At 34.8% G+C, this 16,370-nt stretch overlaps 1 protein-coding gene across 44 annotated transcripts in view; it reads left to right on the top strand.

Annotated features, from left to right (window-relative positions):
• PTPRD (protein tyrosine phosphatase receptor type D) overlaps nt 1-16,370 on the top strand; it is a 2,329,646-nt gene that overhangs the window by 469,449 nt on the left and 1,843,827 nt on the right. The window lies entirely within an intron of this gene.

Below are 16,370 nucleotides of genomic sequence, written 5' to 3'. Positions count from 1 at the left end.
GACAAGAAATAACCAAAATTAGAGCTGAACTGAAGGAGACAGACAGACAGACACACACACAGACAAACACACACACACACACACAAAGAAAAAACATTCAAAAGAGCAACAAATCCATGAGTTGGTTTTTGGGAAAACATAATAAAACAGTTTTCTACTGAAAGTATTCCAAAAAAATTGAGGAGAAGTGACTCTTCCCTAACACATTCTATAAAGCCAGCATCATCCTGATATCCAAACCTGCCAGAGACACAACAAAAAAAGAAAACTTAAGGCCAACATCCTTGATGAACATTGATTCAGAAATCCTCAAGGAAATACTAGCAAACTAAGTCCAGCGGCACATTAAAAAAGCTTATCCACCACAATCAAATAGGCTTTATCTCTGGGATGCAAGGTTGGTTCAATATAGGCAAATTGATGAATGTGATTCATCAAATAAACATAACGAAAGACAAAACCACATACTTATCTCAATAGATGCAGAAGAAGCTTTTGATAAAATCGAACACCACTTCAAGTTAAAAATTCTCGAATATGTAGTATTGAAGAAACATACCTCAAAATAATAAGTCATTTATGACAAACACATAGCCAACATTGTACTTAATGGGCAAAAGCTTAAAGCATTCCCCTTGAAAACTGTCACAAGACAAGGAGTCCCTCTCTCACCTCTTCTATTCAACATGATATTGGAAGTCCTGGACAGAGCAAATAGGCAAGAGAAAGAAAGAAAGCACATCTAAATAGGAAGAGAGGAAGTCAAACTGTCCTGTTTGTAGACAACATGACTCTATATCTAGGAAGCCCCATAGTCTTGGCCCAAAAGCTCCTTCAGCTAGTAAACAACTTCAGCAAAATCTCATGATATAAAACTAACATAAAAAAATCACCAGCATTCCTATATACCAATAACAGTCAAGCTGAGAGCAAAATCAGGAATGCAATCTCATTCAAAATTGCCACAAAAAGAATAAAATACCTAGGATTACAGCTAACCAGGTAAGTGAAAGAGCTCTAGAATGAGAACAATAAAACACTGCTCAAAGAAATCAGAGATGACACAAACAAATAGAAGAACATTCTATGCTCATGGATAGGAAGAATCAATATTGTTAAAATGGTTGTACTTCCCAAAGCAATTCAAAAATTCAATACTATTTTTTATCAAACCACCAACAACGTACTTCACAGAACTAGAAAAAAAAAAATTCATATGGGACTACAAAAGAGGCTGAATAACCATGACAATCCTAAGCAAAAGAACAAAGCTAGAGGCAGCATGTTACCTGACTTCAAATTTTACTACAGAGCTACAGTAAACAAAACAGCATGGTACTGGTACAAAAACAGGCATATAGACCAATGGAACAGTATAGAGATTCTAGAAATAAGGCCACCCTGCTACAGCCATCTGATCTTTAATAAAGCTGATAAAAGCAAGGGGGAAAGGGCTCCCTATTCAATAAATGGTACTGAGATAGCTAGCTAGCCATATGCGGAAGACTGAAACTGGACCCCATATAGAAAAATCAATTCAAGATGGATTAAAGATTTAAATGTAAAACCCAAAACTATAAAAACTCTGGAAGACAACCTAGGCAATACCATTCTGGGTGTAGGAATGGGTACAGATTTCATGAAGTAAGCAACAAAAGCAATTGCAACCAATGGAAAAATTGACAAATGAGAGCTAATTAAACTAAAAAGCTTATGCACAACAAAATAAACTATTCATAGAGTAAACAGATAACCTAGAGAGTGGAATAATTTTTTTTTTCAAATTGTACATCTGACAAAGGTCTAATATACAGCATCTATAAAGAACTTAAACAAACTTACAAGTAGAAAACAACCCCATTAAAAAGTGGGCAAAGAACATAACAGGCATTTTTCAAAAGAAGACATACATGCAACCAACAACCATATTTAAAAAGCTCAGCATCACTGATCATTCGTGAAATGCAAATTAAAACCACGAGATACCATCTCACATCAGTCAGAATGGCTATAGTTAAAAAGTCAAAAAGTTACAGATGCTAGTGAAGTTGCAGTAAAAATGTGCTTATATACTATTGTAGGGAGTGTAAATTAATTCAACCATTGTAGAAAGCAGTGTGGTAATTTCTCAAAACAGAACTACCATTCCACCCAGCAACCCCATTACTGGGTATACCCCCAACTTTATAAATCATTCTATCGTAAAAATATATGCATGTCTGTTCATTGCAACATTATTCACAATACCAAAGACATTAGAATCAACTTAAATGCCCATCAATGGTAGACTGGCTAAAGAAAATGTGGTACATATATACCATGGAATTCTATGCAGCCATAAAAAAGAACAAGATCATGTCATTTGCAGGAACAGAAAACCAAATACCGCATATTCTATAAGTGGGAGCTAAATGATGAGAACACATAAAGGAGAACAAAAGACACTTTTACCTGCCAGAGGATGGAGGGTGGCAGGGAAAGAATTAGGAAAAATGACTAATGGATACTAGGCTTAACATATGGGTGACAAAATAATCTGTACAAAAAACCTCAGTGACACTAGTTTACCTATATAACAAACCTGCACATGTATCCTGAACTTAAAGTTTAAAAAATTGTGATTCATCCTATCAACAACCTATATATGTGTGTGTATATATATATATAATATAAACATATAAAACTATCTTAAAATATATAAGATATTTACACTTTGAGCATTTACTTTTAGGTCTATAATCTACATTTATACCATATATAAACAAAATTGGTATAAATGTAGATTGTAGACCTAAAAGTAAATGCTCAAAATGTAAATATCTAGAAAGATAAAATCATTTAATCTTTGGGTTAAGCAAATAATTTTTAGATGCAATATGAAAAGCAAGACCCACAAAATCATTATAAAGTTTTATTTATCAAAATAAAATTTTCTGCTATTTAAAATATATTTTTAAAAATATTTAATTTATTTTTAATGACAAAAATTGTATATGTTTATGGGGTACAATGTGATATTTTGATAAATGTATATATTACAGTATAATTAAATCAAATTAATATATCTATCACCTCACATGCTTATCGTTTTTGGGGATGAGATTATTTAAAATCTATTCTCAGTAACTTTCAAATACACAATATATTATTATTAGCTGTAGTTTCCATGCTGTAAAATAGATATCCAGAACTTATTCCTTCTGTCTAATGAAAACTTTTGCTCTTTGACCAAAGTCTCCCCATTCCTCACCCATCAGCCCCTGATAACTGCAATTCTATTCTCTACTTCAATTAGTTCAATTGTTTAGATTCCACATATATGTGAGATCATGTAGTATTTGTCTTTCTCTGACTGGCATATATCACTTAGTAAATAAAATGTTCTCCAGCTTCATCCATGTTGCCACAAATGTCAGGATTTCCTTGTGTGTGTGTGGGTTGTTTTTTTTTTTTTTTTTTTTTTTTTTTTTTTTTTTTGTGGAGGGAGAGTTCACTCTTGTTGCTCAGACTGGAGTGCAATGGTGCGATCTTGGCTCACCACAACCTCCGCCTTCCAGGTTCAAGCTATTCTTCTGCCTCAGCCTCTCGCGTAGCTGGGATTACCGGCATGTGCCATGACGCCCAGCTAATTTTAGTAGAGATGAGGTTTCTCCATGTTGGTCAGGCTGGTCTCAAACTCCTGACCTCAGGTGATCCCCCCGCCTCGGCCTCCCAAAGTGTTGGGATTACAGTTGTGAGTCACCACACCTGGCCTGATTTCCTCCTTCTTTAAGGCTCAATAATATTCTAGTATGTACGCCTGCAAAATTTTTCAAAGACATTTTTAAGAGAATATGAAGATAAAACTAAGAGAAAATATTTTTGAATCACATATCTGATAAATGATTTGTAACCAAAATATATGAAGAACTCTCAAAACAATAATAAAAACAATCACTCATTAAAAATGAGCAAAACGTTTTGCATAGAAACTAAAAACATACAAATAACACATAACCACATAAAAAAGAGATTCAGAATTATTTTTCACTAGGCAAATACTGATTGAAACCATGAGAGAGCTATACATAGTTACTAGAATGGCTAAAACTTTTAAAACACTTACACTAAATGATGCCAACACTTAGTCTCATACTTTGCTTGTGGGAATGCAAAAAATAGTATAGTCACTTTGGAAACAGTTTGGCAGTTTATTACATAGCTGAACAGAATCTCGCTACAACATTCAATAATCCCACCCCTAGGTATTTATGAATGTAAAATACAAACATATTCCCAAAAACCTATATACAGGTGTTTATAGCAGCTTTAGTCATACTTGCCCCAAACTGAAAACAACCTAAATATCCTTCAGCTCATGACTGAATAAACCGTGGTATATCCATAGCATAGGATAGTACAAATCTATGTTGATACACACAACATAGATTTCAAATGCGTTATACTAAATGAAAGAAGCCTAGCTAATTGTAGGATTCTGGAAGAAGTAAAACCACAGTGATAGAAAACAGATCAGTGGTTTCCTGGGTGTAGAGGTGAAGAAAGGTCTTAACAACAAATAGCTGCAGAGGGTTTGGGACAATTTAATATCTTGATTGTGGTGGTGGTTGTTCAGCTATATGCATTTACCAAAACTCACAGTATTTTATGCTAAAATAGTAAACTTCCTATATGTAAATTAAATCTTAATTTTAAAAAGAGATTTAAAAGTTAACAAAAAAGAGCGGGCGCGGTGGCTCATGCCTGTAATCCCAGCACTTCGGAAGGCCGAGGTGGGTGGATCACCAGGCCAGGAGTTTGAGACCACCCTGGCCAACATGGTGAAACCTCATCTCTACTAAAAATACAAAAATTAGCAGGGCGTGGTGGCATGTGCCTGTAATCCCAGCTACTCGGGAGGCTGAGGAAGGAGAATCACTTGAACCCGAGAGGCAGAGGTTGCAGTAAGCCGAGATGGCACCACTGTACTCCAGCCTGGTAACAGAGCAAGACTCCGTCTCAAAAAAAAAAAAAAAAAAAGAAGTTAACAAAATGTCTAGAAAGTATACACACACACACCCAAATATTATGCTTATTTTATACCCACAACTCACCTCATACAATGCAGTATTGATGACTGAGTGACAAGATTAAGCTTTTAAAGTAATCATTTCCTTTGTTCAAAACCAAATTTGAAATTTTTAAGACAATTTGGGGGTACTATAAAATTTTTGTGGACTGACTGTTCTTTTAAACAAATTATCTTACTACCCACAGTAAATATTCTGAGAGAAACAACATCATGTTTTCTAACTAATACCTTGTACTCCATGCCACTGATTTATCAGGATTTATTTCACCATTTCTTTTTTGTTTGTTTCTTTTTCTTTAAGATTTTTTTTTCATTAAAAAAATTGTTTTAAATTATACTTTAAGTTCTAGGATACATGTGCACAACATGCAGGTTTGTTACATATGTATGCATGTGTCGTGCTGGTGTGTTGCACCCATTAACTGGTCAGTTACATTAGGTACTTCTCCAAAGGCTATCGCTCTCCCCTCCCCCTGCCCCCAGATAGGCCCTGGTGTGTGATGTTCCCCACCCTGTGTCCAAGCATTCTCATTATTCAGTTCCCATCTAGGAGTGAGAACATGCGGTGTTTGGTTTTCTGTCCCTGCAATAGTTTGCTCAGAATGATGGTTTCCAGCTTCATCCATGTCCCTACAAAGGACATGAACTCAACTTATCCTTTTTTATGGCTGCATAGTATTCCATGGTGTATATGTGCCACACTTTCTTAATCCAGTCTATCATTGATGGACATTTGGGTTGGTTCCAAGTCTTTGTTATTGTATTTCACCATTTCTTATTGGCAAACATTTATATTATTTTTTGTTCCTCACTATTACAAATAGTTCTTTGAAAATATCTTTAAACATAAATATTCTGAATTTCTGAAATTATTTCTAGTGGCTAGATTTCTAAATTTCAGTGTGCAGGTTTCAAATGTATGGGTAGTTTTCTTCCTGACAAGTTTTAATTATAAAAATAATGGATAGGGCCGGACGCCATGGCTCACATCTATAATCCCAGCACTTTGGGAGGCCAAGGCAGGTGGATCATGAGGTCAAGAGTTCAAGACCACCTGGCCAACATGATGAAACCTCATCTCTACTAAAAGTACAAAAATTAGCCAGGTGTGGTGGCAGGTGCCTATAATCCCAGCTACTCAGGAGGCTGAGGCAGGAGAATTGCTTGAACCCAGGAGGCAAAGGTTGCAAAGAGCTGAGATCATGCCTCTGCACTCCAGCCTGTACGACAGAGCAAGATTCCATCTCAGAAAACAAGAAAAAAAAAAAGACAAGGTATTGTGCCAGACCATTCATTTGAATTGTCCACAATTTTACAGATAATAAACAGTGAGTTGGAATTATAATCTAGTCATTCTGGCTCCATGGCCCGGGTCTATAATAAATATACCAAAGGTCTAGAATTTCAACAGCCAGGTGGGAGTATGAGTAAGTGGTGTACACCAGGTAGAGGACAGAGGCAAGCTGGAGGGCAGTGCCTTTCCTAAATGTACCATCTGCTATTCATCTAAAGCCAACTCTTGTTATGTAAGGACACAGACTAGTCTAAAAAAAGGGGGAAACTAGGATTTGTTTATGTTGTTCATGCATACAATCATCAAGTTTTAAAACCTTTTTGTATACACAAAACAAGAAACATCTCTTGGGAAGATCTGGTCCATATTCTCCCAGTTTATGCCCCAGTAGCAAACTTTGCTATCTTGAGTTGTTGATGTTATGTTTAGTAAACATATTGGATGAAAAAGTGACAAAACTCATGTTGCAACATGACTGCCATGGGATAAAAAACTTAATGGCAATAAATTAATACTTACATTCATGTTGGTATTTGAGTAATATGAATACTGCTCCTTACTTGTAGTTGCTACATGGTCATAATATGGGGAGAGCTCTGCTTCATTTGAATGTGAATCATATTTTCTCATGTCCTTCTATTATGAATGAACTGCTTTTCTGAGCCAGCTGCAGGAAGCACACTGAAATGCCATTGATTTATTCTGAAACCACATTTCTGTTATCACATATCACACTCTCTGCTACTATTCAGCTCTAGCAGTATATAGAAAAGCTAAATATAAACCCAATTTTCAAATGTCTGTGTTCAATGAAGAATGCTTATTTAAAATGTGTCTGAGGTAGTAGGGCTCAAACTAGGGTGCACACTAGAAATACTTGGGGAGCTTTAAAGTATACATAGACATGGTTCTTACCTCCAGAGATTGTAATTTAATTGGCCTAGGTGAACCTGGGCATCAGAGTTGTTAAAAGCCCCTAGGTGATTCTACTGGCAGCCAAAATTGAGATTGACTTGTCCAATGTATGTTTTGCAACATAATTGAACTGTGTAATAACAGTTCAGTTAACAGTGCCTGTTTATATAATTGGTAATTATTATTAACAACAGTATTTTGATCTCTTCCTCCAATCAATATTCCATAGTATTTGTTGTCCTTGTATCTTCTTGAGAAGTGATACATAGCATACTGTGATGCCATTAGTTTTTAAAATCCAAGAGCACCTAATCAAATTGAAGAGATGAAATTCTATTTCCCTCATTGTACTAATTTTCTAGACTATAATCTTTTTGAAAAAAGGAACTGTATCTTTGTGTACCCAACACTTAGCATCATGCCAGATACACATTATGCACTTTAAAAATTATCAGTTGAATAAATATTATTAATAGATCAATTCATTTCTCATAGATGAGAAAAGTAAAATAGATTAAGAATAGACTTACACAATCTGTGAATGTGGCCTTCTTTCTCTGAAAGCTACTGAGAATTAGAGGTACAGGAGCAAGAAAACCAGCAACTCCATCAATTTATTTGGCTTGTTTGTCACACTGTATAGCTGTCTCACAGTCATGCATATTCCTTTCTTAATAGTTGAAAATAGAGAAAGGTGGTGGTGGGTATGAGGTAGAAAAACTCTGGATTTAGAAAGTCCTATTTCTGTTGACTTTTGGATATCTCCAAAGAAACAAAACGTGAATCAAAGCCCTTAACTATACACTTTAACTTTTCTAATGGGTTCAGACCTTGCTACCACAATATGCACACATGCAAAACAAAGATTCCTCCCTTCCTTCCCCTTCTTTTCTTTTCTTTTTTCTTTTCTTTCTTCTGAGATGAAGTCTCTCTCTGTTGCCCAGGCTGGAGTTCTGTGGCGTGATCTTGATTCACTGCAACCTCTGCCTCCCAGGTTCAAGCAATTCTCTTGCCTCAGCCTCTTGAGTGGCAGGAGCCTGCCACAATGCCTGGCTAATTTTTGTATTTTTAGTAGAGACAGGGTTTTACCATGTTGGCCAGGCCAGTCTGGAATTCCTGACCTCAGGTGATCCACCTGCCTTGGCCTCCTAAAGTGCTGGGATTCCAGGTATAAGCCACTGTGCCCAGCCAGCAAATGTAGCTTTTACATCTCTATAACTCTTCTTCCTTTTAGACCTTTCTTCTGGCTGGGAAAAATTAAATTTTGACTAGTGGAGTAAAACTCATTGTTAATTAATAAGCAAAGGCATTTTTAAAATGTAACTCAGGCTTTTAGAATTACATGGGGTTTTTTTAGATTTTCTCCTCCCCCAGTGTTCCTCTTTAAAGTGCCTTCTGAGTATAGAGGTAGTCCACTTTGCACTCCACGGACAGCATGTCAGAGGGATAGAAAAGGGTTCATCTCCGTAGAAAATACTCTAGATCCCTTCTGGTGTCCACTGTAAATAACTGGTTTCGTTTGCTCATTTATTAGCTTCTGTGACAATGTTAATGGTCCCATTTTGGCACAGGGTAGAATATGCTGTCAGCTGTGGTCCCAAGCATTTATTTTCAGACTCAAAGTCGCCACCTACATGTCTGGACCTAAGATCTTGGCTTTTCAACTGTCTCTGTCAGCAGCACATTCATATCCCCATTGAGCTTCCCCAAATGTATTGGATATTTGTAAAGGCTTCCCGAACTTCTCAAGGTATTGCTCCAAGATGTGGATGGGCGACTAAAACTTCAGCATCTCAAATCTCCTTTCTCACCAAGCCTCTTCTTTTCTTCTCACATTCCACTATGACTGGAAAAAACAAACAAACAATGACAAAACAAACAAACAAAGGAGCAAAGTATAGTGCTCCAGCTTCTTGTGTTGACTTTTCTCTACCTAATTGAACAGAGCCAAATAAGTTTAACTCTAAATAGCCCAAGCTAAAGAGCTTCAAAAAAAAAATTTCCACCTCACAAAATTCTAGCTTTCAAGACTATTTATTCTCTAGGGACATGTTAATACAACTTACCTATGATGTTTAACTTATTGGAAAAACCTGCATTCTTGTTCCCTGAGTTCATAATTTCAACCCATTCCATAAAGGGAGTGGCCACTTTAAGAGTAAATATCATCATCCGAAATTACTTCATCTATTTGTTTATTTATTACTTGTCTCTCTCCCTAAAAAACTGTAATTTATATGAGGACAGGGATTTTATTGGCTTATTAACCATGTATCCTTACTACTTAGGATAGTGTTTTTCTGCCTAGATAGTATCATTAAATTGTTCATTGAATAAATGTATGTATGTATATATGTATGCATAGATGGATGGATGGATAGAATAGTATGTATATATGTGTGCATAGATCACTGTGTAAGAATACACATATATATATTTATATATAGATAGATGATTTCACTTAATGTTTAGCTTTGGGCTGAGAGGAAACTAACAAAATAAGACATAAGGAAAAAATGAAATGGTACAGATTTCATAGTCTAAAAATATTACATCTGCATACTTTTATTTCCTAATATGTTAAAATAAATCCAATAGAATATTCGATATTTAAATTTTAGAACATATAATTTTATTTTAATTAAGTATAAACACACATACATATACATAATGTAATTAATATATTTATATTTTATATTTATTTAAACAAAATATAATTAATTTGGATGATATTTTGAATAATTTTTCAGATTTGCCATTATATCAATTTTCCAGATTTTGTACCATCATATTTTATGTAAAGTAAAGCATATCATATTATACTTTGACTTTTTTGTGTTATACATGTCTGTGTGTGTATATATACATGTACTATATATGTATATACACATACACACATGCCGTTGACTCTTGAACAATGCAGCGGTTAATGGTACAAACCCCCTGCACAGTCAAAAATTCATGTATAACTTTTTACTCCCCCAAAACTTAATAATGGATTACTGTTGACTAGAAGCCTTACTGATAATATGAACAGTTGATTAACTCATATATTATATGTTCTATATATTGTATTCTGCATTCTTCCAATAAAGTAAGGTAGAGAACAGAAAACATTATTAAGAAAACTATAAGTAACAGAAAATATGTTTACAATTTATTAAGTGGAAGTGGATCATCATAAAAGTCTTCTTCCTGTTTGTCTTCACATTGTTTAGGCTGAGGAGGAGGAAGAAAAGGAGAGGTGGGTCCTGGTATTTCAGGAATGGCAGAGGCGGAAGAAGATGGACCCATGCAGTTTAAAACTGTGTTTCTAAAGGGTCAACAATACAAACAAACACACGCAAGCATTCATTTTAATCTACCTGAGATTATATGTGGCTTCCTCGGGAAACTGATGTGATGCTAAATGAATTTTTATGGAAAAAAAATTCTTAATTTTTACAATGTCTTTGAATAGTTTTTTAAACCCTCTAATATTCATTGTCACAGGGTAACTCTAGATATTTTGGGGGGATATTGAATATATATAAAAATTAATTTTGTGACATTTTGTGAAAAATTTATTTTCATTTTTTTTTTCCTGATAAAGCAGGAGACTTTATATTTTTTTCCATTTTTCCAGAGGTGGGCCAGTGAGTCTTAAGTAGTTTTCTTGTTGGTTGAGTTATAGTAAAATAGTGTAGTTTAAGACTAATTTTATTTTTTAATTTTGGCTAATAAAAGGAAAAAAAATCAGTATTATCCCAGAAATGTATAAACCACATGCCAAATTTCATTCTGAAGTGAATTTTTTGTTAGCATTATAATCCATTAGAGAAAGAGATTTATAACGAGAATGCTGACAGATCGTTTCAGCAGCCGTATGGAGGCTCCTTAGCTGATTCATTAATATCTAACAAAGCTAGTCCCATGTCTTTACAAATCAAATTCTTCCTCTCCAGTGGAGACAGGTCAAAATATTGAAGAAGGTTTGTGCTCGCCAGTAGAAATGAAATTGACGATGCTGACATCTCCATTGGTTTAATGAGAGTGTGGCAGCAGAGTGCTGCTGGATAGAGTGCTTTGTCAAAGTGGACTGAGGTCTATTTTTAGACAATGTGGGTTGCCTTTTATATTCATCCTACCTAAGAGCAGGGGGATTGAAGCAAGTTCCTGGGTACTGAAATAGAAAAGGCAGGAATGAAAGCAGCTCAAATTTGATCAGCACCCAAGTCCACCTGAGTGTCACCAATTCTTCAACTTACCTTAAACAGATGTATTTATTATTTTACTAAGTCTGGCCTACATTTTATGGGCAGTAAATGGGGAATAGTCTTTACCTTTTGGAGAGAAGAGTATTAAAGAATTTTTTGAAATAGTTTATAATGACTGCACTGATCTAATTGTGTTAAATATTGCAAAGAGTTTCTTAAGAATTGTTAAAAAGATAATTTGTGAAAATGTTGACAATATAATACGTTTATTCTCATTTATTTATTTATTTTTGAAATTATTTTTTTTTAGTAAATTGGAAATGTGAATTTTATTAATTCATTTTTTCAACTTTATTTTAGAATCAGAGGGTACAATTATAGATTTATTACAAAGATTTATTATATGATGCTGAGGCTTGGAGTAGAAAAGGAACCATCTCCCAAATAGTGAACATTGTACCTAATAGGTAGTTTCTCAACACTTGCCCTGCTTCCTCCCTCTCCCCTCTTGCATCCCCCAGTGTCTGTTTCCATCTTTATGTTCATGTGTACTCAAGGATTAGTTCCCACTTACAAGTGAGAAAATATGGTATTTGGCTTTCTGCTTCCGTGTTAGTTTGCTTAGGATAATGGCCTCCAGTTGCATCCATGTTGCTGCAAAGGACATGATTTCACTTTTTATGGCTGCATAGTATTCCATGGTGTATATGTACCACATTTTCTTTATGCAACCCACTGTTGATGGACACCTGGGTTGACTCCATGTCTTTGCTATTGTGAATGGCGCTGCAATGAACATACAAGTGCAGATGTCTTTTTGACGCAATGTTTTTGTTTTTTTTCTTTAAGTATATCCCCAGTAATTGAATTGCAGGGTTGAATGGCAGTTCAACTTTTAGTTATTTGAGAAATTTCCAAACTGCTCTCCATGGTGGTTGAACTAAGTTACACTCCCACCAACAGTGTACAAGTGTTTCCTTTTCTCCATAGCCTTAACAACATCTGTTATATTTTTGACTTTTTAACAAAAGCCATTCTAACTGGTGTCAGTTAGAATATCTCATTTGATTTGCATTTCTCTGAATATTAGTGATAATTAGCATTTATTAATGATTGTTGTCTGCTTGTGTGTCTTCTTTTGAGAAGCGTCTGTCCATGTTCTTTTGCCACTTTTTCATGGGGTTATTTGTTTTTTGCTCATTGATTCATTTAAGTTCCTTATAGATTCTGGATATTAGGTTTTATAGATTCTGGATATGACATAGTTTCTGAATATTTTCTCCCATTCTGCAGATTGTTTGCCTTCACAATTGTCTGAGCACAGATGGTCTGAACTTCTTCACAGCAAGAGAAACTGTCTTGCTGTGAAGAAGCTCTTTAGTTTAGTTAGGCCCCACTTGTCAATTTTTGTTTTTGTTGCAAGTAGTTTTGAGGACTTGCCCATTAATTATTTGCCAAGGTTGATATCAAGACAGTATGTTCTAGATTTTATTCTAGAATTTTATATTTATAGGTCTTACATTTAAGTCATTAATCCATCATGAGTTAATTTTATGTATGGTGATAGATAGGGATTCACTTTCATACTTCTGCATATGGCTAGCCAGTTATCCTCACGGTATTTATTGAATAGGGAATCTTTGCCCCATTCCTTATTTTTGTTCACTTTCCTGAAGATCAGATGGTTGTAGGTAAAAGGCTTTATTTATGGAATTTCTATTCTGTTCCACTGGCCAGTGTGTCTGGTTTTTGTACTAGCCTCATGATGGTTTGGTTCCTGTAGCCTTGTAGTACAATTTGAAGCAGGATAACATAGTATCTCCAGCTTGTTTTGTTTGTTTGTTTGTTTGTTTGTTTGCTTAGGAATACCTTTTGCTATTCAGGTTTTTATTTTGGTTCCATATGAATTTTAGAATAGCTTTTATTTTCTAACTGTGAAAAATGACGTTGATAGTTCGGTAGGAATATTATTGAATATTTAAATTGCTTTGGGTAGTATGGTCATTTTAACAATATTGATTTTTTCTATCCATGAGCGTGGAATGTTTTTCCATTTATTTATATCATGTCTGATTTTATTCAGCAGTGTTTTGTAATTCTCCTTGTAGAGCTTTTTCATCTCCTTTACGAGAAGTATTCCTGGGTATTTTTTCATTGCTATTGTAAATTGGTTTGCATTCTTAATTTGGCTCTCGGCTTGACTGTTATGGATGTATATAAATTCTACTGAATTTTATGCATTTATTCTTTATCCTGAAACTGTACTGAAGTCATTCATCAGTTGTAAGTGCCTTTTGGCAGAGTCTTCCTGGTTTTCCAGGTATAGAATCATATCATAAGCGAAGAAAGAGAGTATGACTTCTTTTTCTATTTGGATGCCTCTTTAATTTTTTCTCTTGCTTAATTTCTCTGGCTAGTACATCCAATAGTATGTTGAATAGCAGCGGTGAGAGTGGGCATCCTTGCCTTGTTCCCAAGGGGAATGGTTTCAGTTTTGCCCATTTGGTGTGACATTAGCTATGGCTTTGTCATAGATGGCTTTTAATTATTTTGAGCTATGTTCTTTCAGTGCGTAGTTTGCTGAGGGTTATATCATGAAAGGATGTTGGGTTTTCTCAAAAGCTTTTTCTGAATCTGTTGAGGTCATATGGTTTCTGTTTTCAATTTGGCTTATGTGTTAAATCATATTTACTGATTTGCATGTGTTGAACCAAGCTTGCGTCCCAGGAATAAAGCCTATTTGGTCGTTGTGAACTGACTTTTTGATGTGCTGCTGGATTCAGTTTGCTAGTATTTTGTCAAGGATTGTTTTGTTTATGCTTATCAGGCATATTGTCCTGATACTGTGTCTCTGTCAGATTTTGGTTTCAGGATGATGCTGGCTTCATAGAATTAGAGAATAGTACATCCTCCCTTGATTTTTTTGAATGGTTTCAGTAGTATTGGTACTAGTTCCTTGTACATCTGGTAGAATTTGGCTGTGAATCCATCTGGTCCTGGGCTTTTTGGTTTCATTTGTTTGTTTTGTTTTGTTGTTGCTAGAGTATTTATTACTGATCTAATTTTGGAACTCGTTATTGGTCTGTTAGGTTTTTAATTTTTTCCTGGTTCAAACTTGGGAGGTTGTGTGTTTCCATGAATGTTTCTGTGTCCTCTAGATTTCCTAGTTTGTATGGATACAGGTATTCATAACAGCCTTTGAGGATCTTTTATATTTCTGTGGGATAGGTTATAATGTCATATTTGTCTTTTCTAATTGTTCTTATTTAGATCTTCTCTCTTTTCTGTTTGTTAATCTAGCTGCAGGTCTATACATCTTGTTGATTTTTCCAAACTAACTTTTGATTTTGCTGAACTTTTCTATGAATTTTTACGTATCAATTTTCTTCAGTGCTTCTCTCATTTTTGTTATTTCTTTTCTTCTGATAGCTTTGGGATTAGTTTGGTCTTGTTTTTCTAATTCCTCTAGGTGCAATGTTAGATTATTAACTTGGGATATTTCTAAGTTCTTGATGTAGGTGTTTAGCACTATAAATTTCCTCTTAATCCTGCTTTAGCAGCATCCCATAGATTTTGATATGTTATGTTTCTGTTTTTATTAATTTCAAAGAGTTTTAAAATTTCTCCCTTAATTTTGTTGTTTACCAAAAAGTCATTCAGGTGCAAGTGGTTTGATTTTCATGTAATTGTGTAGTTTGAGATCTAATTGGTTACAATTTCTATTTTTATCATACTGTGGTCTGAAAGTTTGTTTGGTATAATTTCGATTTTTTGGAATTTATTTAGACTTGCTTTATCATTAGGCATGTGATTGATCTTAGAATATATTCTGTGTGCAGATTAAAAGAATGTGTACTTTGCAGTTGTTGGGTTGAGTATTCTGTAAATATCTATTAGGAACAGTTGGTCAAGTGTCGAGTTTAAGTACAAAATTTCTACTAGTTTTCTGCCTTGATGATCTATCTAGCACTGTTAGTGGAGCGTTGAAGTCCCCCACTATTCTTGTGTAGCTGTCTAAATCTTATTGTAGGCCAAGAAGTACTTGTTTTATGAATCTGAGTGCTCCAATGTTGGTTGCATATGTATTTAGGATAATTGAATTTGTTGAATTGAATATTTTATTATTATGTAATCTCTTGCACTGTCCTTTTTGACTCTTTTTGGTTTAAAGTGTGCTTTATCTAATATGAGAATATTGACCTGTGCTCGTTTTGGTTTTCCATTTGCATGATAGGGCTTTCTCCATTTCTTTTCTTTCAGCCTGTGGGTGTCGTTACGTATGACATGGGTCTCTTGAAGGCAACAGCTGGTTGGGTTTTCGTTTGTTTGTTTGTTTGTTCAACTTACAATTCTGTGCTTTTCAAGTCAGGTGTTTAGATCATTTCCATCAAGGTTAATATTGATCTGTGAGTTTTGATCCTGTCATTGTGGTGTTAGCTGGTTGTTTTTGTAGACTTAATTGTATAGTTGCTTTATAGTGTCTGTCTGAAATGTACTTAAGCGTGTTTTCATGGTAGCAGGTACTGTTCTTTCATTTCTATTTTTAGTATTCCCTTAAGGACTTCTTGTAATACTAGTCTAGTAGTAACAAATTTATGTGTTGTTTGGTTATCTGAAAAGGATATTATTTCTTCTTCGCTTGTGGAACTTAGTCTGGTTGAATATGAAATTCTTGGTTGAAATTTTGCTTCTTTAAGGATGCTAAATATAGACCCTCTATTTTTCCTGGCTTGTAATGTTCCTGCTGAGAGGTCCACTCTTAGCCTGATGGAGTTTTCTTTGTAAGTGATCTGACACTTCTTTCTGTCTCTCTTTAATATTTTTTTCTATCACATTGACCTTGGAGAATCTGATTACTATGTATCTTGGGAATGGCCATCTTATATAGTATCTC

The sequence above is a fragment of the Papio anubis genome, chromosome 13 (genome assembly GCF_008728515.1).
Source record: "Papio anubis isolate 15944 chromosome 13, Panubis1.0, whole genome shotgun sequence".
NCBI lineage: Eukaryota > Metazoa > Chordata > Mammalia > Primates > Cercopithecidae > Papio > Papio anubis.
Note: the sequence above shows the minus strand (reverse complement) of the source record. Positions and strands in the feature narration are given on the sequence as shown.